The sequence below is a fragment of the Megascapheus bottae genome, chromosome 4 (genome assembly GCF_031878675.1).
Source record: "Megascapheus bottae isolate mThoBot1 chromosome 4, mThoBot2.hap1, whole genome shotgun sequence".
Classification (NCBI taxonomy): Eukaryota; Metazoa; Chordata; class Mammalia; order Rodentia; family Geomyidae; genus Megascapheus; species Megascapheus bottae.
The window spans coordinates 10,856,482-10,880,611 of record NC_143512.1 but is presented as its reverse complement, the minus strand read 5'-3'; the positions used below and the strand labels follow the sequence as shown (position 1 = coordinate 10,880,611).

The following is a 24,130-nucleotide window of genomic DNA, read 5'->3' as shown; positions in this document are numbered from 1 at the left end:
CTTCATTACTTTAGACTTGGACACACCTACCTTACAAAACAAGATAAGAAATGTAAGAGTAACGGGGGCAGAGGGCACGTGGAATGATTTTTAAGCTCATTTTTCCTTCGATCTTGCAGGGTGGGTATATTTTTCAAAGGACTGATAAAAAGCTTCTTTTGTCCTCATAATAGTGGTCATAATAAATGCTTCCAGAGGGGCTGGGAGTTTGGCCTAGTGGTAGAGTGCTTGCCTAGCATGCACGAAGACCCGGGTTTGATTCCTCGGTACCACATAAACAGAAAAAAAAGCCGGAAATGGTGTTGTGGCTCAAATGGTAGAGTGCTAGCCTTGAGAAAGCCCAAGGACAGTGCTCAGACCTTGGTTCAAGCCCAAGACTGGAATAAATAAATAAATAAAAAATACTTACTGAAACATTGCTCCCCATTAGGTAGAATGCCTCTGAGAGCTTCCTCAACTTCCTTCATATACCCTGCCACAGGTGTGTCCTGACATGGGGAAACTGAGGCTCAGAGAAACAAACTTGCAGCTGGAAAGAGGCAGAATGGGAATGTACACCCAGTTATCTAACTTCAGGACCCACATTTTAGTCACAACTAAAATTATTTCCTTTGTGGCAGAGTGACACCAAGAACAGAGAGCCTGGGTGACGACCAGGCCTGGGCAGCAGGGAAGATTTCAATGACATCACCTCAACTTTATGGGATTCTTGAGTAGAGAGACAAGAAACAAGCCATTTGCCATGTCCAGCAGGCCCTAAACCTAAGTGTGAGTCCCCTTGTGCTTTTGAGTACATATGTCCTTATCTTTATTAATAGTAGTGTAGCTGCTACAGTCTGTTTATGTCTCCACTCCCAAATTTATATGTTGAAATTCAGCCTCCTAAGAAGGGGGCTTTAGGCCTGGGAGTTTGGCCTAGTGGTTAAAGTGCTTGCCTAGCATGCATGAAGACCCGGGTTCGATTCCTCGGTACCACATACATAGAAAAAAGCTGGAAGTGGTGCTGAGGCTCAAGTGGTAGAGCTCTAGCCTTGAGAAAGTCCAAGGACAGTGCTCAGGCCCTGAGCTCAAGCCCAAGACTGGCAAAAAAAAAAAAAAAAAAAAGAAGGGGGCTTTAGGGCAGCTCCCCCTTACAGGAGATTACAAAAGAGGTTCCAGAGAGTTCATTTAGCCCTTCGACTTAGGTAGGCTCCTTCTCGGGAACAGGCCCTCTGTAGTCACTAAATATTCATTCTGGCTCCTTGATCTTGCACTACCCAACTTCTAGACCTAGAAGAAGTAATGTTCTGTCTTTTCTAAATTACCCAGTCTTGTTATAACAACTCTACCATACTAAAGTAGCACCTATGCATGCTTATTTTTGAACCACAATTGTAGCCATTAATTGTATAGCTGGTAATAAGGGACTCAGTGTGCCACTGTTAGAAGTTCTACTTTGGAAGAATATTAAAGGGAATGGGGAATGTTCTCAATACATAGATGTGAAAAGGGTATGTTAATAGCCTATTCGCTAGTCTGGGCATGGTGCTTTACATCTGTATTCCCAAGAAGATGGAAAAGGTAAGTAAGAGGATTGCAGTCTAGGCCAGCCTGGCCCAAAAACAAAAAAAAATGAATATTCTATTTGAAAAATAATGGAAGCAAAACAAGCCAGAGGTATGACTCAAGTGGTAGAGCGCTTGCCTAGCAAGCATGAAGTCCTCAGTTAAAGCCCTCAAATTGAAAAATATTATGATATTTTTCAGTATAATATTATTTTTGTTTTGCTCAGATACATGTACATAAATAGGTATGCAGGCAGACACATAGATAAAGAGAGGCAGAAACATGGGAAGACAACTGGAAAGGTCTAAGTCTATATTACTAGTTTTTTAACAGTGATGACTTCTGGATGACTGGTAAAAATTTATTTTCTTAAAATTTCTTAAATTGCCAGGCACTGATGACGCACACCTGTCATCCTAGCTACTCAGGAGTCTGAGATCTGAGGATGGCAGTTTGAAGCCAGCTCAGGTGGAAAAGCCTGTGAGAGTCTGATCTTCAGTTAACCATCCAAAGTGCTGAAAGTGGAGCTGTGGCTCAAAGTGGTAGAGCACTAGCATTGAGCAGAAAAGGTCAGGGACAGTCTCCAGGCCTTGAGTTTAAGCCCCAGGACCCCCCCTCCCCCCCACAGGCTTGAATTTTTATTCTATATTTCCTATCATGACATCTATTAATTTATTTAAAAATGTTTTCAGTTATATACACTCATGAACTCAACAATTTTACTAGATTTCAAATATTCCCCATATACCAAGCACTGTGTGCTGAAAACAATAGTAGAAAGAGCTACAAATGAAGAAGACAACACATTTGCTCACATCCCTGCTCTGCTAATAGTCTGGATCATTTCCTTTGGTCTTTTCTGTGTGAGGTGGGGGAGAAGAATGTAGCTTGACTAATGTAAGGCCCTTGGTCCAATCCATAGCACCACAGAAACAAAACAACAACAAAAACCCACACAGTAGCAACGGAGCCAGACAGCAATTGAGTTCTTGCATGTACTGAGGAGTTCAACCAGTCTCCAAACCCAGCCCCACCACTTCTACCACGTGACACCTTATCACCTCCCTCATTAAGAGTGGAACCAGTTGGGTTCTGGTGGCTCCACCCCTAGTCACTTAGGAGGTTGAAAACAAGAAGATCTAAGTTCAAGGCCAGCCCAGGACAGAAAATGTGTGATCATTTCTCAACCAATAGTTGGAGGCAGTGGTGTGTGTCAGTCATCCTAAATGACATTAGGTGGATTGTGGTTCCAGGTCAGCCTACATAGAAAAGTCTGCTAGACTCCATCTCAATGGAAAGATTCTGGGCATGATTCTGTGTGCCTATCATCCCAGTTTAGACAGAAAGCAGGCATGTTCCTCGGCAGCAAGACCCCACTTTAAAAATAACCAGAACAACAACAAAGCTTGGCTCAGAAATAGAGTGCCTACCTGGCAAGTGTGAACCCCTGACATCCAACCCCAGTGTCAATAAAGCATGGCAGCAGCTTCCTTCACCTTGTGGAAGATTACAAATGAAGTAGAAAAGCACACCTCCCAGTGTGTACTACTGCTCCCAGTGTGATCTTCCTGTCCTTCCGCTTCATGTTCCACCTGCCAGGCTCTAAAGAACAGCGACATAGCCCTGCTTCTCCTGGGAACACTGGCCGCCCACTACGAGGCACAGCGTGTCACCTTGGTGTCTTGCAGATGAGTGAGCACACTCAGTCAGAGCGAGTTCTACTGAAGCCATGAATTTTGTCCTTCTGTTTATTGCATGATATTCCTGGCTGACCAAAGAGTCCTTCAAGAACAGTAGACTTGGGGCCAGGGTTTGGCCTAGTGGTAGAGTGCTTGCCTAGCATGCCCGAAGACCCGGGTTTGATTTCTTGGTACCACATACATAGAAAAAAAGCCAGAAGTAGTGCTGAGGCTCAAGTGATAAAGCTCTAGCCTTGAGAAAGTCCAAGGACAGTGCTCAGGCCCTGAGCTCAAGCCCAGGACTGCCCCCCCCCAAAAAAAAGAATAGTAGATTTATACCCTAGGCAAAGATGTGCATGCATGTGCGCAGACACACACCTTTACAAGAGAGAGAGGGAGAGAGAGCGAGCTGAGAGAGAGGAGTATTTAGGTATCTCAAAAGTCAAAGAAGGTAAACATTGAACAAAGAGTTAATAGTTTAGAAAGCAAATATGCCAGGTGCTGGTGCCACATGCCTGCAAGCCTAGATAGTTGGAAGGCTGAAATCTGAGGATCACAGTTCAAAACCAGTCTGGGCTGAAAAGTAAGTCTGTGAGATTCTGATCTTCAGTCAGCTACCCAAAAAGCCAGAAGTAGAGTTGTGGCTCAAGTGGTAGAGCACCAGCTTTGAGCAAAAATGCTAAGGGATATTTCCTAGGCCTGAGTTCAAGCCCCAACACTTATACAAAAAAGAAAATAAGCAAATAAATACAAATTTGTGGGGAATAGAATAATCCAACTCTGTAGATTCTACTGATCAGCCGTGCCACCTAGGACCTTGGTTTGTATTCTGCCTTATAATTGGGAGGCATGGATCAGTGCGCCCATTGGGAGAACTGTTCAGTGGCAAGTGCATCCCTGGAGGCTCCAGCCTGGATTCAGTCAGGGGACAGTATCCATAGCCCCAGCCAGCAGCACCTCTGCTCTGAGATGTGCATCTCCTATCTCATGGGCCCGCATCCTCCTGCCCCTCATTTCGAGTCAGTCTTCTTTTCCAGCCATGCAAGGGTCTTAAAATGTCATTCTTACATGCCAGCTCCTACCTCCAGCTTGTCCCATGTCTTACTCTAGTCCCAGAATAAACTGTATATATGTGTGGCTCCAGGACCTGCCCCCCTGGGTTGTTGCCTGCCCCTTTGGGCATTGCCTCCCCACTGCCTGGGGCCATTGTCTGCCCCTGGGCATGCTGGCATCTTCACCACTTCCCCATTGCTATTTGAGCTCCAGGGATTTTGGTCTTCTGTTGTTTTCTAGGGCTCAGGGCTTTGTCACAGGCTCTTCATTCTCTGTGGGAGAGTCTGCACACGCTTGCATTTCCTGCCCCTCATTCTGGTCCCTGCTTCTGTGTGACCACACCGAAGGTTCCCCTGTCCACAGCATTTATCACAGCTTTGTGCCAAGGCCTTGTCTGTTCTCAGAAGCATGAATCTTGTCCCAATCCCTGTGTGTTTCACTTGTTTTTTCATTGATCCACTTGGTCTGTTTCTCTATCTCATCAGAACATAAACTCCTCAAGAGCTGGGGCCAGCACGGTGCTGTTGTATCCCAGGCTTCTGGTGGGATAGACCCTTCATCAATGCCAAAGGGGAGCAGGCAGGGAGAAGGGGAGAGCATCCTGTGAAAGGTGATCTGTCCCGGGCCCAGTTCCTGTGGGCTGTGTCCAGTACAGCCCTAGCATTACAGTGCAGGTTAAAAATAACTCCTGGGTGGGGTGAGAAGCCTTTCATGAGGATGGAGAGAGATAATGAAGAACATGAGTGGGCCAGGGCAGGCCTGCAGGATGTGGGTCTGGCCAGGTGACAAGGATTTGAACTCCAGGAAAATACTGAGTGTGAAGAAGCCACCATGCAACCCACGTATAGTCTCCATTACTCACCCGAACTTAGTCTACATTGAACTCAATGAAAATCCACTTCTTGTACCCCCCCCCCCCAATACAAGGTTTACTATGTTAGCCCTGCTTCAAGCTGGCCCTGCACTGGAAGTTCTCTTGTTTCAGCTTTTCAGTGCTAAGATTACAGGCATGCACTACTACCCAGGCTGGCTTTCAACTTGAGCTTTTCCTGCTTCAGCCTCTCGGTGCTGAGATTACAGGAGCCTACTACCTCACCTGGCAAAAAGACTTTAGAAAGCAGCTAGTACAAGTCATATATCTATTCTAGAGCCACATGTGGTTAGACTTTTTTTTTTATTTATTTAAAGGCAATTCCTAGGGCTGGGAGTTTGGCCTAGTGGTAGAGTGCTTGCCTAGCATGCACGAAGACCCGGGTTCGATTCCTTGTTATCACATACATAGAAAAAAGCTGAAAATGGTGCTGAAGCTCAAGTGGTAGAGCTCTAGTTGAGAAAGTCCAAGGACAGTGCTCAGGTCATGAGCTCAAGCCCAGGACTGGCAAAAAAAAAAAAAAAAAAAAAGGCAATTCCTAGAACAAGGACCTCCACATCTCTCTTTTGACCTCTGGCCATGAGAAGCAGAGGAGAGGCGATGAAGCCATATCTGGCCCACCCTTCTCCTGACCTCCCACAGGGCCCATCCAGCGTGGGATCCAACTCTCCCACCACAGAGGGCTCCGGCCAGCTTCCCAAGGTAAAGATGCCTTCCAAAGGCTTGGCTCGGTTCTGGAGCAGCAAGGCAGGGAGGGTCAGGCCAATGGGTCACCAGAAACAACTGGGCCGTTGCCTTGGAAACATCCCCCCCACCCTTGCCCTTGCACTGTGCACATCTGGATCCACCCTGAAGCAGCTGTGTATTAAGCCCTCAGGCCTCTGTGGGAGGAAGGAGGCATCAGAAAGGGTCAGAGTGGGGCTGAAAGGGGTCCACCTCCCTTCTAGATCAATCTTCAGGCCTTCATGAGCTGTCTGAAGCCCCAGGAGAACAGCCAGCTATCAATCCCTCTGGATTCCATGCCCGACCCCACCCCTGAGAGATGGGCTCAGGTTGGGGCAGGGGCTGCCAGCATCCCCTCCTCCACATCACAAGCTGGCCCCCTTCCCAGGATGCATCTCTCTGTGATGCTTCAGGAGCCAAGTGATGCGCTCATGGTCACCTCGTGCAGGGAAATAGTCACACCCACGGTGGCGAGACAATCAGGAGGCCACAGCTGGAAGGATGGGAAGGGAAGTAGCAAGAGAGTCAATCGGCTGTGATCTGAGCTCCATGCATCATTTCTAACTTAACTGTGTCCACATGCATCCCCACTACAAAAGTGTAGCTTGGCACCTGTGAGGCCATTCTTGAATCCCTGTGGCCAGTCTCCAGTGATCAGAGCCCAAAGCCCTGTGCCTAGGGATAATGCGCCGAATGCTTAGGAAATCCATCAATGGAAACACCACACACTGCCTGGCTGGCTACGAGTCCCAAAGTTTTTGTGTGCTGTGAGCAAAAAAAAATAAAAGTTGGTTCTTCTTGAAGCATATGTTAAGAATAGCTAAGGCTTATAAGTGTCTGTCTGCTCAAAGCATGACTTTTAATGATTAAAAACAAGTATTTTATGTGGGGTACTGGGATTTTAAGTGCTAGGTCTTATGCTTGCTAGCCATGTGATCTATCTCTTGAGCCATTCCTCTAGACCTTCTGCTTTGACTCTCTCTCTCTCTCTCTCTCTCTCTCTCTCTCTCTCTCTCTCTCTCTCTCTCTCTCTCTCTCTGTGTGTGTGTGTGTGTGTGTGTGTGTGTGTGTGTCCTGGGACTTGGGCTCAGGGCCAAGGCGCTGTCCCTGAGCTGCTTTTGCTCAAGGATAGTGCTCTACGACTTGAGCCAGAGCTCTACTTCCAGCTTTTTTGGTAGCTAATTAACTGGAGATAAAAAGTTTCATGATTTTTCCAGCCTGGACTGGCTTCAAACTATGATTCTCAGGTATCAGCTTCCTGAGTAGGTAGCATTATAGGCATGAACCACCAGTGTAACTTACTTGGACTTTTTTTAGAGATAAGTCTTGGTTTTTGCCCTAGATCTGCCTGAACTGCGATCCTCCTATTTAAGTTTCCTGAGTAGCTGGAAGAATGGGTATTAGAAGTGGCTTTTTTTTTTTCCTGTTGAGTTCTCAAGAACTTTTCTGCCTGCACTGGCCTCAAATCATTATCTTCCTGATCTTACTTGGGTGAATATCTAGGACTACAGGCATGAGCTGCCATACTCACTTGCTCACATACTCACATACTTGCCTTGCTCACTTAAATCCTTTTTGCAAGGACTGTGGCTTTCTCAGCTGGTTCAAGGTTCCTGACATGACGAATTTATGTGCTGACAAAGCACAGGCTTACTAAACCTCCTTTGGAACAAAAAGTGGCTAACTGGAACGGTGGGGCTGGCACGTCTGTTCTTTTCTTTCCTTTTTGAATTCAAGTACACTTGTATAAAGACTTCTGAAAACCTTAGCAGATTGCAAATCTCAAATAGTAATTCATATTGTGTTGGGAAGATGCTATGTGCTATGTATTGACTGAATCTTAAAACATTTGGGATACTTTACATGTAGTATGTCTCCAAATACATACATTAATCCAGTGCAAAACAACACTGACATTGCTCTGAAAGATAGTAAAGATTTTACCAGCATTAACATAATATTCTTGTCCACAGTACTAGGGCCCATGTGCCATTATTACATTATCTGATAGGAACAAAGATGTTATGTAACTTGACTGGAATCACACAGCGACTGAATGCTAGAATTCAAAGCCAAATAGTCCTACAACAGAGTCCTCATTCTTGCGCATTATGCAGCCCTATTACAGCATGAAAGCACTTTCTGGAGTAGCAGGAAGGCAGTGAGAGATGGGTGAGAGCCAGAGCTATCAGCATTCTTGGCAGTTGGCTAAGGACTCTTCTCCAGTTCTCAACAGAGATCTCCCAAGACCAGCCTTAGAATGGCAACTGGTGCTATTTGAAGTTGTTGGGGCTTTTAAACTCAGGGCCTTCTGCTTGATTGGCTTTCTTGCTCACAGCTGGCACTCTGCCACATAAGCCACATCTCCAGTCTGGCTTTTTGCTGGTTATTTGAGACATGGACAGTTGCGGATGTTTCTGCTTGGGCTGGCTTTGCATCACGGTCCTCTGAAGTGAGGATTACAGGTATGAGCCACTGGCACCTGACTAGTAATAGGTTTTGTGTGGCAAACTGGATGGAGATTTCACCCTTCAGGAAAAACCCATCCTTTAAGGGTGCTGGTTCTTCACCCCATTGCCCTGGATCACACAGGGATCCAGAGCTGAAGGAGGAGTACTTTGCTCTTTAGGACTGAACCATCACCCCTTAAGGCCATGAAGCAAACTCCACAAGGGCGGGGCCTCACCACTGGAGACTCAGATGATGGGGAAATGCTCTCCTATGAGCCTCTGAGCCTGCTGTGGGACCCCAGGGTGCAGCTCTGGAGTGTTCTTTTTCTCACTCCACAACCTCACTGCCCATCTCTCACCCTCCTGCCTTATCAGATTCAGACAGGAATTCTGCAGCAAGATACAGAGGAATGTTCTCTTGATGTCCTTTCTGTACCAGAGGCCTTGGTATATAGCACTTGTGCTCATGTAGTCATCAGTGCAAATGATGGAGCCATGACAAGGTCTCTGCTGTCACACCCCATTCCTTCTGTGCTTAGGGACCATCCATTGCCTGGTTCAGGGAAACTGGAAACCCACCTTGTCCTTCATTGCCCATTTTTTTGTCTCGTTTGAAAGGTCTTCAGGGCTGGGATTCTGCCCATGGCCCAAGCTAGAATCCTACTCTTTGTTAATGCTTCCAAATCCTAGCCTGTTTTCTAGAGTCTTCAAATATCACCAGTTGTGGCCAGATACAATAGCTCATTCTTGTAATCCTTGCCAATGGGAAGGCAGAGGATTGGGAGGATCAGATTTAGGCGCCAACCATGGAGGGAGAGTTCACAAGATTTCCACCTCAATCAATAGCTGAGTACAGTCACATATGCCTGTTATCCCGGCCTATGGCAGGAAATGTAACTAAGAGGATCACAGTCTAGGTTGGGCCAGGCATAAAGTGAAACCTTACCTCAAAACTAACCAGAACCAAAAGGACTGGAGACTTGGATCAAGTGGTATAGCCGCTGTCCAAGCCCCAGAACCATTTAAAAAACAAAAAACCCTATGGCTACATAGCTATCTATACATCAGTTCCTGTCACCAAATTCCACCTGCCTCTTAGGACATCTTGTCTTGGGTCTGGAGCACAGACTTTGTGTACAAGGTAGATGTGAAACTTGCTCTTCCTCCACTTGGCAGACCATAAGCAAAAGACCCACAACCGAATCTCAGTCACAACCTTCACTATGCAAGGAGGTTGTTAGAGCCCAGGCCAGGGCCTGGACACAAGAAGAGAAAGAACAACACTGGTGACCAGGTCAGAAGTTTCCCTGCTCCCAAATGCTCACTTCTCCAGACAGAGCCCCATGCCAAGGCAAAAGCACCAGAAAGTAGCACTAATGCCCACTCCTGGAGTGTCACTTGGGCAGCGTCTTTAGATCTCACCTTTGAAAAGAGATAACAGCAAAGGCTCACTCACCTAGTGTTCACAGAAAGGTCGGCACCACAGTGAGGCTGTCATTAGATCATTCTCATAAGGTTAATACTCTATCAGCCCACTTTACAGATAAGAAAACGGAGGCACAAGGTCACAGAACTCATAAGGACAGAGTCTAGATCCAGGTGTCAGGAAGAATCTGTGTATTTATGTAACCATGTTACATAATGATTGCTATTCTATTTTTCCTTTTCTCTCCTGGCAGGTCACTGCCCAGATGATTGCTCTCGTGCTCTGCCTCAAGGACCTTTATCTTCCATCAGCCCTGCCCAGTATGTTACCTGCCCAACCAGAAGATTCCCTCCCTTTTCTGGCTGACTGGATCCAGTTGCCATCAGTCCTTGGTACTGGATGACAACTAGCTGCTTAAGGAATGCATTCCCTGAAGAACAAGATTCATTCACTCACAAGGTATGTGCCATGAATAGATAGATGTTAGCTTGACCTAAAGCAGGGCCCATCTGTGACACAAATGCTATGATATCAGCAGCCTAAGTGAAAAGGTACTGCATCCAAGGAGTGGCAAAAGCACCCAGCTCCTGCACCTCCATCACCCATCAATCACCCTTCATAGCCTAGCCAGCCCCTCTGGAGGCATGCCAGTCTGCAGAGATGGCATTGTCATCTCCTTGGTAGTGTGGGATGAAACTTATGTTGTCCACCCCTGAAACTATTGACATCATGGTTGGTACCACCCACCCATAACTCAAACCACTTCACCACATCCTGCTTTAAAACCCTTTCTGGAGCCAGGCAAAGACCCGGGGAGAGAGTTGACAAGAACATCATTGCTTTCTTGCTTAAATGCTTGTACATTAACCATACTCTGGTTCAGTTAGTACTGTATTTGCAGATCCACTTATTCATACTGAAAAAGGCAAGAACAACAAAAACCAATCTCTCCATTGCAGCCTCCACCAGTAAGCTAGTGCTCTTGCCTCCATGGACACATCTCCAGAGGGGACTTTCCTGGGAGTTCTCAATGACTAACACAAAGAAAACTAAGCAAGAGGGAGATTGTGGCTGGGAATCAGATTCTCTACCCAAATCCATATTTATTCACAGAAAGCCCTGGAAAGCAGCAGCCAGCTCTTCCTGGACACCAACTTCTCAAAGCAAGCCATTTCCCCCCAATTCTTTATCAGAGTCATCCTGCTCATTTAAATGCAAAGCCATTAAGCAGACAATCTGGCTTGTCCTCTAAGTGGGAATACAGCCCCTAACTGCATTCCTACAGAGAAGAGAGGCAGGGAGAGAATGGGGGAAAAAGGATGTGGAGCAGCTGGAGAAAGCACAGAGAGCTGAGACACAGGAAACCCTTGAAACAGAAGTAGGAGCTGAGGTCATTACAAAATGGTACTAGACCAAATGCCTGAAATTCCTATCCTAAGCCCTGGAGGACTGAAATTCTCAAAGGCCCAGCCAGTGCCCACACAGCACTGGGCCTACCTTTGGTATGCACTGTGATGTGGATGTAGAGAGCTCAATGATTGGCCACTCTGGTGCCTGTGGGAGGGGTTCTGAGGTAAGGCGTGGTAATCAAAGAGAATCAGAAGGTGTGGGGAGAAGTAACCCAGGTGATGGCATAGTAGTTCACACCTGCTATCCCAGCAGGGTTAAGTGAGGATGGAGAGGATAGTAGTCTAAGGTCAATCTGGATAAAAAGTTCAGGAGGATTCCCCCCCCCCCCACACTCATATCTCAACCAATAAAAAGGTGGTATGGTGGTATGTACCTGTCATCCCAGCTATGAGGGAAGCCTAACCAAGATTTGGGCCCAGACTAGCCCAGACAAAAAGTGAGGTTCCATTCAGAAAAGTAATGAAAGCAAAGAGGGTTGGGAGCATGGTTCATGGATAGAGTGCTTGCTAGCAAGCACAAGGCCCTAAGTTCAAACCCCAGCACTGCAACAAATAAATGCATGAATGAATGAATGAATGAATGGGTAAGGAAATGCAAGGCACATCAGAATACAGCCCTATTAAAACCTGGAGCTCACACCCCCAGCTAATGGCATTCCAGCCTGACTTTTGTATCAAAGAGGTGATAAAATCTCAGCTTCCCACCTTGTAAGCCTGCTGAGTTTCCAGGCTGAGTGACACAGCAAGATGATGCCAGCCTGACCCTGAGTGACCACAGCTCCCAGCTTCCACCAAACACTGGGGTGACATCCAGCACATCAGTAATTCAGAGCATTCTCGTCCCTCCCATCCTGGGGATCTGGGGGGCCTAAAGTAATAGGGTGGCATAGAGCATGACTATTTTTGTAGCCTCTAAGTGTGCTATTTTTACATGTTTGCACCATCGACAAGCCCTGCCCCCAGCCTCAGCACCCTCATACCAGCCACAGGGAAGCTGTTTCATGCCCTACTTCAAACACCCTGCCATGTCCCTTGTCCCTTTTCCCTTTCCAGGTCACCTAGCTTCATCCGTGTGCCCAGATGCAGAGGCTGGTTGTAGTCTTTTTTCCCCCAGAACCCATCCCAGAGTTGTCACCTGAAGTACTTGCAGGCCAGGAATGTCCTCTCTCCTCACTCGCTCTGGGCTGAAACCGCCCCTGGCTGGTGTTCTTCGCTGTGTAGATCCGTGTTTCCCTGCAGAGGCTCCCTCTCCAGCGGCCCCAAGCCGGCTCTCTGAAGCTCTGCGTTATGGCAGCGCTGTGTGGGGAGAGGGATGGGCCGTGGCATGCACATCAGGTTGCTGGCCAGATGCCAAGCACCATGCCACAGATCCGCTGGCAGTCCCTGGGGGTTCATGGGAGCAGGGAGGCGGAGGTTAGAGGGAGCAGAGTCTCAGTCTCTAGGTCTGACTCTGGCCCTTATTTTTCAGCCAAGGGGACCTGCCTGGACACACTGCCATGCCCCTTTGCCACAGACCTGTCCCCAGGGCTTGTTGGTGCTCCTAATTCTGCATAGTACTAGGGGGCCAGAAAGGCAGGGCCTTTGGCCAGCAGAGAGTGATGCAGAGACAGCAGACAGGGGCAGCAGCTACCCTGGTGTTATTTTAACGTGGTTTGTCTAGGGGCACTTGCCTGTGTGGACTATTGGCCAGTCTGAACAGAATCCTGTTTATTTTGAGTCCTTTGTTGCCAGGGGAACAGCAGGTCGTGGCTCAGAGACGCTCTTGCTGACTTCAGAAGCTGTGTGTTTGGGGGGGGAGGGGAGCAAGGAGCCCTTTTCTGTCATCTGGCATTCCCACAAGGATGTAGGTGTCTGCATGGGGCAGAGTGTCTGTCTGTCTGTGCCATTCCCAGAGCCCAGCCCTTCAAGGGGCATTTTTCAAAGCTAGTCAAGGCAGTGGCTGCCAGGCCAAGCCAGACCAGGGGAGGGACATCCCCAAGAGTATTCCAGACATTCCTTTCACTGTTTGAGCCTGTCCCTGCTGGACCAGGTGAGTCCTCAGATGAGGCCAGCATTAAGGCTGGGGAATTCTTCAGGGATCCCTGGGTGTCAGAATGGAAGCAGGACAAAAGGAGGCTAGCTTTACAGATACCTCTGACAAAAAGGTGGGGAATGGAGGTGGGGTGACAGCGGGGTGTGTTTGAAGAGACCAATGGAAATACGATGAATAATTTCCTATCATAGGTGGCGTCTCTCCTCACCCAGGTGCTTGAGCCTGGGAGGCACAAGAGGGTGTGAAAATGTATGTGGTCATCAGCCTGCTGCCTGATGATTCAAATAGAAGGCTGGATGTTGAACTGTCCTAGGTGGAAATAAGCTCCAGTCTCTCCCATTCTGGGACCTTGCTGGGATAGGAAGGGTGGAGTGGAGCATTTCCTGATAGAGTACCCTAGGGGGCTCTCGTGTGTCTTTGAAAGGATGGAGCCATCTCTTCGCAGTGATCTCTCAGAAGGGACATAGGTACAGAAAAAGGTGACTTCCCCAAACCTGTCAGCTGGAACCTTATGAACTGCCTGCTCTTCCACATATTCAAGGGATTGATAATTTGCTTTAAAATATAACAACGGTCTGTGTATCTGCAGGATTCCAGGGGACCTCTTGAATCACTGAAAGGTTAAACACATATTACATAGGTGTGTCTCTTTTATACTCTGGAAAATTATTATGCTCTATGTAGTATGCATGGACTCTTTTTAACAACATGGAAGGGCAGTTTTGAAAGTTAGAAAAAATGACAATCCTCCTCTGTTGGAAAAGAAGAGGCTCAGGCTGACAGTGGTGAGGGGTAGAAAGGAATTATCTTTGCTAGCAATTGTCTGCAGGACTGCCACACTAGTTCCCTACAACATCATTATTCAGGGAGAAAGGCCTCTTGTTGAAATATAGAATTTCTTGGGTGAAAAATGTATGGGTAGAGTTGAGATAAAGCTTGCTTGGTATCTTAAGTTCAAAAAGTTAATTCATAAAGGAAATGACAATGAACTTGATTCAAATGTAGCTGCTTTGATTCAGCAAGCCACAGCAGTTCAAATGAAGGTCATTAGAAGATGAAAGGGAGGCAGGCATCTTTGTCCCTCACAAAGGGACATTACAGCAGGCCATGGAAAGATAAGATCTAAACGTTAACTTGCTTCAAAAACAAGGTGCTCTATTATTATAAAGCTGGTTTGTGACATTTTAAGGATGTTAAAAGACCTGTTGAAGGAAGGATGCAAACTCAGTCTTATCCAGATTATGCCACTAGCAAAAGTCCCATGTGACTAAAACCAGATTTTTTCTCTTTTCATTTATCCCTCTAATCTGTCCAAACTATGCCATAAGATAGCTATTTCTGAACAGCGTAGAACTTTCTCCGGAGTCAGACTCTCCTTTTCCCAATATCCCCCACTCTCAGATTGCCATGACAACCATACATGTCCCTGTGTGTACCAGTACCTCATCACCAGGAATCAAAGGGCACATTACTACTGTACTCCATTTCTCCTTTATCCCCCATGGTGGAAACACACACACAGTGACACACTTGGCTTTTAAGGAAATATAATCCTAGCTACTATATACGAATTGTATATTAATTTAATATGATAATCATTGTAATATGCCACTGCCTATTGAGTGTTTGATAATGTTACCATCCAAAGATTGGGGAAAAATGAATCTTCTATTTCTTTAAGGTATTTATTACAATACAGCCAGGTGCTGGTGGCCCAGGACTTGAGGGTTGTGGTTCAAAGCCAACTCCGGCAGACAAATCTGACTGACTCTTCAGTAAAGCAAAAAGCCAGAAGTAGAAATATGGCTAAAGTGGTAAAACACCAGCCTTGAGTATAAAAGCCAAGTGAGAGGCCAGGTGCTTGTGGCTCACACCTGTAATCCTAGCTATTAGAGGCTGATATCACAATTCAAAGCCTACTCAGGCAGAAAAGTTGTGAGACTCTTATCTCATAAGTACCAATAAAACAGAAGTAGAGCTGTGGCTCAAAGTGATATAGCACTAGTCTTGAGCAAAAGAGCTCAGAGATAGCATCCAGGCCTTGACTTTAAGCCCTACAACCCAAACAAATGGCAACAAAATGCAAGTGAGAGTTCCAGACCTTGCCATTAAGTACCAGTAGTCCCAGTACTGGTATGCACATGCAACACAACTTCCCTCAATGTTGGAATATATATTACTATTTCATGTTAAACACCCCTTGAATTCTATATTCTAACTTCGGTGCCAAGTTTCTATATTCAAATAATACACACTGAGTTTCTTTTTTTTTTTTTTTTTTTTTTTTTTTGGCCATCCTGGGCTTGAGCTCAGGGCCTGAGCACTGTCCTTGGACTTTCTCAAGGCTAGAGCTCTACCACTTGAGCCTCAGCACCACTTCCAGCTTTTTTTTTCCCCCTATGTATGTGGTACCAAGGAATCGAACCGCGGTCTTTGTGCATGCTAGGCAAGCACTCTACCACTAAGCCAAACTCTGGATCCACACAATGAGTTTCTTAAGTCCTACAGCATGATAATTAACATGGCCCTGCTGTTTAGAGAAAGGATCACTGCTGGAAAGTCAGACCTCAGCTGCTCCAAGCCAGGAAAGGATCTCTGGGAGAGAAAAAAAGCTGGCCAAGCCCCTCATTAAGCCCCCACACTGTGAGAGGAACCATGCAGCTAATGCCACAGAAATCCTTTCTTCCTGCCATGCTGAGACCACTTTAAATTCCTTCCTGCCTTCCATGACAACTGTGCCACCACATGGAACATCTGAGAAGGAAGCAAATGATGGATTTTGAAGACCAAGAAACATTCTAGTAGATATGTGTGTTCACAGAGACATAGAATCACCCACATCTCCACCCCTGCCCCCATGTTTAGGATGTTAGGATTGCTGGAGGTGATATTTTTCCTTCATCATCCTGAAAGACAGACTCCATGCAAGGTACTTAGGCAGTGGCTGTGACAGAAAGTAGCCCTAGATGTCTTAAGAAAGTTCTAGAAGGTGGTACAGCAGATGGTAAATTTATGTGGTTTTAATACTCTGCCCTCAGTGCCTCCAAAAACCATACACAAAGCTCTCGTGTGTGTGTGTGTGTGTGTGTGTGTGTGTGTGTGTGTGTGTGTGCTAGTACTAAGACTTGAACTCAAGGCTGCTTCTCTACCCTTTGAACCATACCTGCACTTTTGGCTTTTTGCTGGCCAGCTAAAGATGAGTCTCTCAGATTTGTTTAAACTGGCTTTGAACTATAATCCTCAAACCTCAGTATGCTGAGTAGCTAGGATTACAGGCATATGTGTGACAAAAATCTCCCTTTTTAGCATGAAAGAAGCAATGTGTGACTGACAGAAGCCCCAGCATCTCAACCTTGAATCTTGTGATGCATTCGCTTTAAAACCTCCACCTCATTCATCCTGTTTACAGAAATGGTACAGTTCTGAGAAACACACAGCAGGCACACTGAGTTTTCTCCTTAATCACATTTGACCTTGTTTGGGCGCCACAAATCCTAATCAGCTGACAGGAGAAACAAAACCTGCGGCCCCTGACTGTCCCCAGCGGAGCATTTCCTTCTATTTATGCCCAATCAGGCAGTTCACGAAGGCTCCTGGCCTCCTGGGGAATCAGCTGCCAAGAGACTGGGAAGTAAGGCAGACACTGGCCGGAAATTGCATTTGCTGCTCAAAGAGGCGAGTGTTCACCCTTCCGCAGAGCTACAGGATGGAAACTTAGGCCAATGGGGTTTGGCAGGGAGGCGGAGCCTGTTCTCCTGACACTCATATCCGTGAGCTCAGCCCAGCTGGTGTGTCTGCCTCCAGCCACTGCAGGCAGGAAGCTTAGGGAGAACAGAGGCCAGAGGTGCCTGCCACATCTAATACAGCCTATCACTGGTTCCCAATTCTATTTATCCTATATTTTCATTTTAAGTAGTTTAATATTTAAATAAAAGGAATACTCATGCTGGTGATAGAACGGTACAATAAACAGGTATAAAATGCTCCTCACTAGCCCCCTCTCAAAGAGGGAAGGATTAGAGAAAAGGTATTTAGACTTCTGGACCTGTGTGTGCTTAAGAGCCATTTATTAAGCAATGCAACCTGTGTCATTATTTCCTTTTTACCAAATAACCGATCCTTGTATATTGGTCTGTCCCATCCATGAACCAGTATTTCTTGCTTGGATTATTGTGACATTCTCCTGGCTGGCCTCCATGCCCTCCTCTGAGTCTCCATGGTTCATTCTGGAAATATCTTGGTAAAAGGTAGATCACATTGCTCTTTTTTTTTTTTCCCAGTCCTGGGCTTGAGCTCAGGGCCTGAGCACTGTCCTTGGATTTTCTCAAAGCTAGAGCTCTACCACTTGAGCCTCAGCACCACTTCCGGCTTTTTTCTACGTATGTGGTACCAAGGAATTGAACCCGGGTCTTCATGCATGCTAGGCAAGCACTTTAACCACTAGGCCAAACTCCTGGCCCCCACATTGCTCTTTTTTAAGAGCAAAAACATAAGCTGGCTACCACTAGCAAGTTCTCTCCTAATGCCTCCTGAGCCTCCTAATGTCTTCCTGAGCATGCTCCAAGCACACTGTTCCTCAAACCATCCACCTGGATCCCTACCTCAGAGCCTTTGCATTCACTGCTCCATCTGCTCAGAATGTACACATTTATTTATGGCTTGTTTTTGTCTTGGTTTAGCTCAGACCATCTCCTCCCTGGCCTCCTGGGCCACCTGTTCAAAATTAACTCCTACTTACTGTCCATAATATCCCCTGGTACTTTCTTCCCTTACAGAACTTATTATTGCCTGAAAATTATAGTCACAAAAATGTATACTTTGTTTTGTCTCCCCCATCATGCACACTGAAATGAAACTTAGAAAGATCAGGAACTTAGTCTGTCTCTTCATTGTTGCATGTCCAATAGTTTGGAATTACCTGGATGATCTGCTCAAATGGATTGCTGGCTTTCTCGTATAGCAGGTGTGGGTAGGCCTATCTAATTAGAAGCTACATTCTAACAAGTTTCCAGCTAAAACTGTGGGCTTACAGGCAGCACTTGGTGATCACCCTGTCTCAACAAGGCTTGACACCCCTAGTCTCATGAATGCATGTCTATTTGCCTGGCCACTTTCTTGGTATTGGCAGTTTTCTCTCCAGCTAGCATTTATGTACTGGACCTTAAGTCTCTTCCCAGTCTGTGACAGGAAGGTTCAAGTGTTGTCAACGAACATGGTTTATCAGCTTCATGGGCTTGAGAGCTGCTATTAAAGCTTTGAAGCATTATAGCCCCACAGGGAGCTGGTGAAAGCCACAGCTCTGTCTGCAGATCTTCGGGCTGAAAGGCTATACAGCTGTTGCTTGTAGATGATAAAGGACCACTCCCTTCCCGTGTTGTCACTCAGGCCTCCCTGTGGTGGCCTGGATATGCTGTGAGTCCCATTCAACCTCGGTGCATGGGAATGTACTTGTTCTGGTCCCCAGGTAGGGCAGTGATATATAGAAATCCCAGTGGTTTTCATGAATCACAGACCCCTTAAAAATCTAGTGAGATCTATAACCTCATAATCCAAAAAGGTAAATATGTGTTACACACATGAACACACATGTGCAAAAACTTTTTTAATGTTTAATTTCAGGAAGCTACAAGATACCCCAATCCCCCCGCTCAGTTTAAGCATGCCTGGTTTAATAATCGGCTCACTATTTGGCAAAACAAGCCAAGCCAATCTGGATCTGTAGTTTACTATTTAAATTCCTGCTGAACCAGAGTTTTAAGAGTAAAAAGTACTGTAGAATTTTGTGAGCGAACTATGCCCATGTTCTCGAAACAAGGTATGAGCTTCCCAGAGTACACAGAGTGGGCAAAGACTCCATAGCAACTTGCTGATAGGTTAATGATTCCAGTAGTAGTGGGTTTGGGATAGGGATTGTTTGTTTAGCTTATTTGGAGAGGGTTATTTGTTTGCTTTATTTTGTATTAAGCTTTGGACTCAGGATGTCATGACTGAGCCATGTCCCTAGTTCTTTTTGCTGTAAATGATTTTTCAAATAGGATTTTTGCCTGGACTGTGATCCTCCTATCAGTGTTCCTCACATCGATGGATGACTGGTAGATACCACTGCGTCTATCTCGCTAACTGTTGCCCAAGCTGGCCTCTGATTGGGGATATGGTATGGACATTCTATGGATTTTGTGTGCCGATTTTTTTGTAGATCTATGTTTTCATTTTTCTTAAGTCTTACAGTGGTTTTTCTCTCAAAGATTTACCTAAACAATTCTTAGTGTGCATATTTACATATGTATATTATGTACACATGCATATATGTATGTATATATAAATATTTCTTTCTCCCCTTTATAATTTCATAGCAAAGAAAGTTGGCTCCCATTTCATCTGGAACCTTCCATGGAATCTGGGAATAGGACACTCTTTCTTGCCTTTGTGGGGCCACCAGTGCAAAGAAGGAGAGAATCCCAGTTTTCTGACCCTCTATAGGATGTCATGAAGATGGATAAAATGAGGGAAGTCGGATGGAATCTGCTCTTCCTAAGACACCAACCAGATAAATAGGCTAATTAACAAGTCTAGTCAGCAAGATGGGCTTAGACCAAGGGTTTTATCAGCATGCAGAGGACTGTATCCATTGAGAGGCCCACGGCGTGCAACATGGAGACACAGATAGTATTAAAAAAAATACATACCATTTGTTCAAAAGTTTGGTTTTCTGGGCTGGGAGTTTGGCCTAGTAGTAGAGTGCTTGCCTAGCATGCACAAAGACCCGGGTTTGATTCCTCAGTACCACATACATAGACAAAAGCTGGAAGTGGTGCTGTGGCTCAAGTGGTAGAGCACTGGCCTTGAGGAAAGTCCAAGGACAGTGCTCAGGCCCTGAGTTCAAACCCCAGGACTGGCAAACAAAAAAAAGTTTGGTTTTCTCTGAGGTCATGATTTTCTAGTTACCTTCCAACGATGGCACCCTGGCTACCCTGATTGGGCAGCAGGCAGGACAAGCTATGTGTAGTGACTGATGCCCTGAGAGGCAAGCTTGAATCCCCACCCTCCCATGCTAAACGTGCATGTGATGAATGAAGTAAGGAATGCAATCTCAGGCAAACCTAGACTGGGACCCCAACACCAACACTCAATTACTGTAAGATCTATGACAAGTGTGGAAAGTATTGAAGCCTCAAATTCCACCTGATAAATGAGATGATAGCATTTTCCGGGTACTTACCAACAGGAACTCTGCTCAGTACTGTGGTTATTCACTTATTATTTTTTTTTTTGTCAGTCATGGGATTTGAACTTGGCCTGGGCGCTGTCCCTGAACTTTTCTGCTCAAGGCTAGCAGCTGTACCACGTCGAGCCACAGAATCACTTCTGGTTTTCTGGTAGCTAATTGGAGATAAGAGTCACACAGACTTCAGTGCCCAGGCTGGCTTTGAACCGTGATCCTCAGATCTCAGCCTCCAGAATGGTTAGGATTACAGGAGTGAGCCATGGGCACCTGGCATTCAATTACTTTTAACGGTAAGATTAAGGACTTTGGGTAAGATTAAGGACTCACTTTTCCCCATGGACAGACACCTCACTTTGGGAAAGAAATTGAGAATCATAAAGTTCTTAAAGAAAAAGTAAACAGGAGGCAACCCTGACCATTAAGATTATTGAGATTCAGAAAGGGGAAGAAAGAGAAAGGTCTGGAAAGACCAGACAAGGCCCCAGTAGGATGAGTTCACAAGAGTAGTGGGAAGTGGGACAGATTGGATGAGGGCAGATGAGGCTACCTGGGATGGGGGGGTTAGGCTGGGGGCAGGTGGGTGGTGCAGAGACTGAGCCAATGACAAACATCCTTCCCACCATCAGGAATGGCAAGCTATGGGGTCCATTAGTGGCCTTTTACACCATCAACTCTTCTTCCCAGGAAACCTTCTGTCGTAAATATGTATTGGGGGAGTGGAAGAGAGCGAAGGGAAGAGTTAGGTTACCATGGCATAAACAGCAACACAGAAGTGGCTTCTGGCCTTCCTCTCGTGCATCTGCCCCTTCTCCTGACACAAGCACCTTTGTAACCTTTGGGGAGCCAGCCACCATTCTTTGCTCCCAGGCTTTGTGGCACTGGATGGGATGAGCTCACGGGGATGGCAGCAATGAGCACACACTGACTCTGAGAGGAACTCCTGGAGACACTGGCTAGGATGACTGGCAAGGATCTGCACCCTTCCTTATAGGATGGTTGTTCTGGAGGATGGGGAGATGTCTGCTGAGCTGCTGGCAGCCATATTGTTACCACAAGTGCAAGTCTTTGGGGCAGCAGGTGGAGCGATTCAGAGTGGGAAATGCCTGCACATCTGACCAAGAACCAATTCTTCACACTGGACTTTGGCCTATGGTCACTAAGCAATGCAGACTGATTTAAGTCATTGCCTTGCTCGCACCAGAATAACATAAACTTTTTCTTTTATTTGTGATTCATAAGCCAAGAGTCGTGTCTGGGGTCACTGCAAACACCATGGCCCCCTCCACACATCTCCGAATAGGATGTGTTTGGCATGCAGGGACCAAGGTGCAAAACTTGTTTGTCTCGGAGTAACTCTTTCCAAATCCCTAATTGTATCCCTCTTATTCTCAACCAAAATAAGAAGCTCTTGGATCTGTTAAATATACTTGCTAGACTCCAAGAAGGAAGAGATGGCAAAAGAAAGTCCTGCAAGAGTTAAAGTCTTTCTTATGCACGCAGTTCTTTAAAAAGAAAAAAAGAAGTATTAACTTTCCCTGTAGTGGGATCTGATTAATGAATTCACTTGCTAAATCTCATTTCCTGCTCCCCCGCTGAGCTCCAGCCCTACCTCGTTCTCTCTGGGAGTCCTCCGGCCTCTGAATGGGGGAAAAAGAGTCCAGGAAATCATTTAACTCCAGCCTCCATCACTGGACTCAAGCGGGTCACTCACTCCATCCCCGAGGGAAGAAGGATAGCGCGGGTCCTGGCCCTTCTGACAGGGCGCAAGCTTGAAGTCTGCAGCAGCCTGAGGCATCCATGCACTCACCTGGGCTCTGGGCGCGCTGGGGTCCAGCGGGGATGGGGCAGCGGCTCCCGCACTCACACTGCTCTGCGGGCCGGGCGGGGCGTCGGGGGGGGGGGGGGTCGGTAGCTCCCACCACCGCCCTAGGCAGTGTCCCCTAGAAAGGAAGTACTCCGATCCCCACCAAGCTGCCCTGCCCGGACCCGAGTTCTGCTCCCCGGCTGTCTTGCTGCTGCGAATGGAGGCGGGGCAGCGCCCCCGGAGGAGGGCTGGGCCAAGCCAGGCTCACCCCAGCCGGGTGGGATGGCAGGTGGCCTTCCGGTGTGGGGAACCTGGGGACACTATCGTGCCCACTGAGAGCCCAAGGACAGGCGGGTGCAGACTGACGTCTCCTGCTGTCATGTGATCTTGTTTTTGGATGAGACACCCGAGCTATTTGGAGGCTGGACAACGGCCAGGTGAAAGGACAAGCATCTCATCCGAGCTATCCTTGGCCCTGCTCAGATCCAGTCCCGTTCCCTGTCCGCGTGTGCGGCAGAAGGATGGGGTGTGCTCCACGGGATGGGTGCCACTCACCCATCAGGTTTTCAGCAACCTGTGGATCCCCCTCTGCCCTTGGAAGTTTCCTAGAGGAAAAATGTACTGAAGAAAGTAATGACTTGTGTGTTGTGACTGAGGCAGCTGGGTGCTTTCTGTGTTTTATTGTTTGTTTTCTTTGGTGGTACTGGAGTCTAACGGTGGAGCTTCACTCCTCCCTTTCTGTTGTAGGTTATTCTTTTTTCAAATAGCCGCTCACATTTTTCCCCAAGGCAGCATCTGTCCACAACCCCCCCCCCCCCACCACCTACAAGCTTCCTTTATAGCTGGGATTATAGATGTACCTCAAATGCCCTGCTTGTTTGTTGGGATAAGGTCTTGCTAATTTTTACCCTGGGCTGGCCTTGAGCCATTGAGTATCCCACTCTCTAAGTAGTTGGGATTATAGCATGAGCCACTGGGCCTGCTTCCAGCTGTCTTAGAGTCACACATATACTATTTAGGCACATGCCCTCTCATCAACACTTCAGCCCTGGAAGTACCAAGGAGTAAGCTGAGTTTCATATTGAATATGCTTCTGCTTCTGCTTCTAGTCCTCTAAGTTTTGCAACATCGCAGTGGTTTGATTTTTTCCCCCTCTTAATTCTCCCTGAGGACATGAATGATAAGAGTAGAAACAGTTAAGCTGACCAACTGTCAATGCAATGTTTTTGTCTCGACTACCATTTTTACAGTGATTACTGGCCCCTTGCTAAGTGCAACTTAAGCCAGGCCTCTTTCCTAACCTCAATGAATCCTCCCTTCTTCCTACCACAAAGGTGGCATTGCACCTGTCTGACAGCCAAGAAAGCTTGGGTCTGGAGAAGTCCTGCATTCAAAAGTGCTGAAGGGAGACCTGAACATTCCAAAGCTGGGCTCTCAGCCACTTTGCTCTGCTGCCTAGAACTGTAAATGGTTGAGATTTCACTCTTTTATTTCTTCCGAGAGAAAAAAAACAACAGCATTCTTATGTAATCCTCGGTTTCATTTTTAAATTCAGTTCTAGAAGGGAAAGAGGTTGTCAGTGACTTGAACTTGGCCTGGGAGCTGTCCCTGAATTATTTTGCTCAAAGCTAGTATGCTACGACTTTGAGCCATAGCTCCACTTCCAGTTTTTGGTGATTAATCAGAGATAACTTTCATGGACTTTTCTGCCCAGATTGGCTTTCCACTGTGATCCTCAGATTTCAGCCTCCTGAATAGTTAGGGTTATTTACATGGGCCATCAGCTGAGAAAAAGGTTTTATAGTTTTATATGTTCACTGATCTTGATTTTTAGGAATAGGATGGAAACTGGCCTCTTTTCTCATTAGGACCCTCCCCCACCTTTTTTTTTTTTTTTGCCAGTACTGGGCCTT

The 24,130-nt window shown here is 46.5% G+C and overlaps 1 protein-coding gene across 2 annotated transcripts in view; it reads right to left on the bottom strand.

Annotated features, from left to right (window-relative positions):
* The window catches only part of Fgf1 (fibroblast growth factor 1), a 93,430-nt gene extending 70,888 nt beyond the window's left edge, over window positions 1–22,542 (bottom strand). Inside the window, exon 1 of one of the 2 annotated variants that reach the window (XM_090331309.1) lies at window positions 22,221–22,542. The gene's annotated coding sequence lies outside the window, so the exon portion shown is untranslated. Of the gene's footprint in view, window positions 1–12,291; window positions 12,453–22,220 lie in introns of those variants that run through there. The other variant, XM_090331307.1, reaches the window with a different exon arrangement.
* Window positions 22,543–24,130: the final 1,588 nt, after the last annotated feature.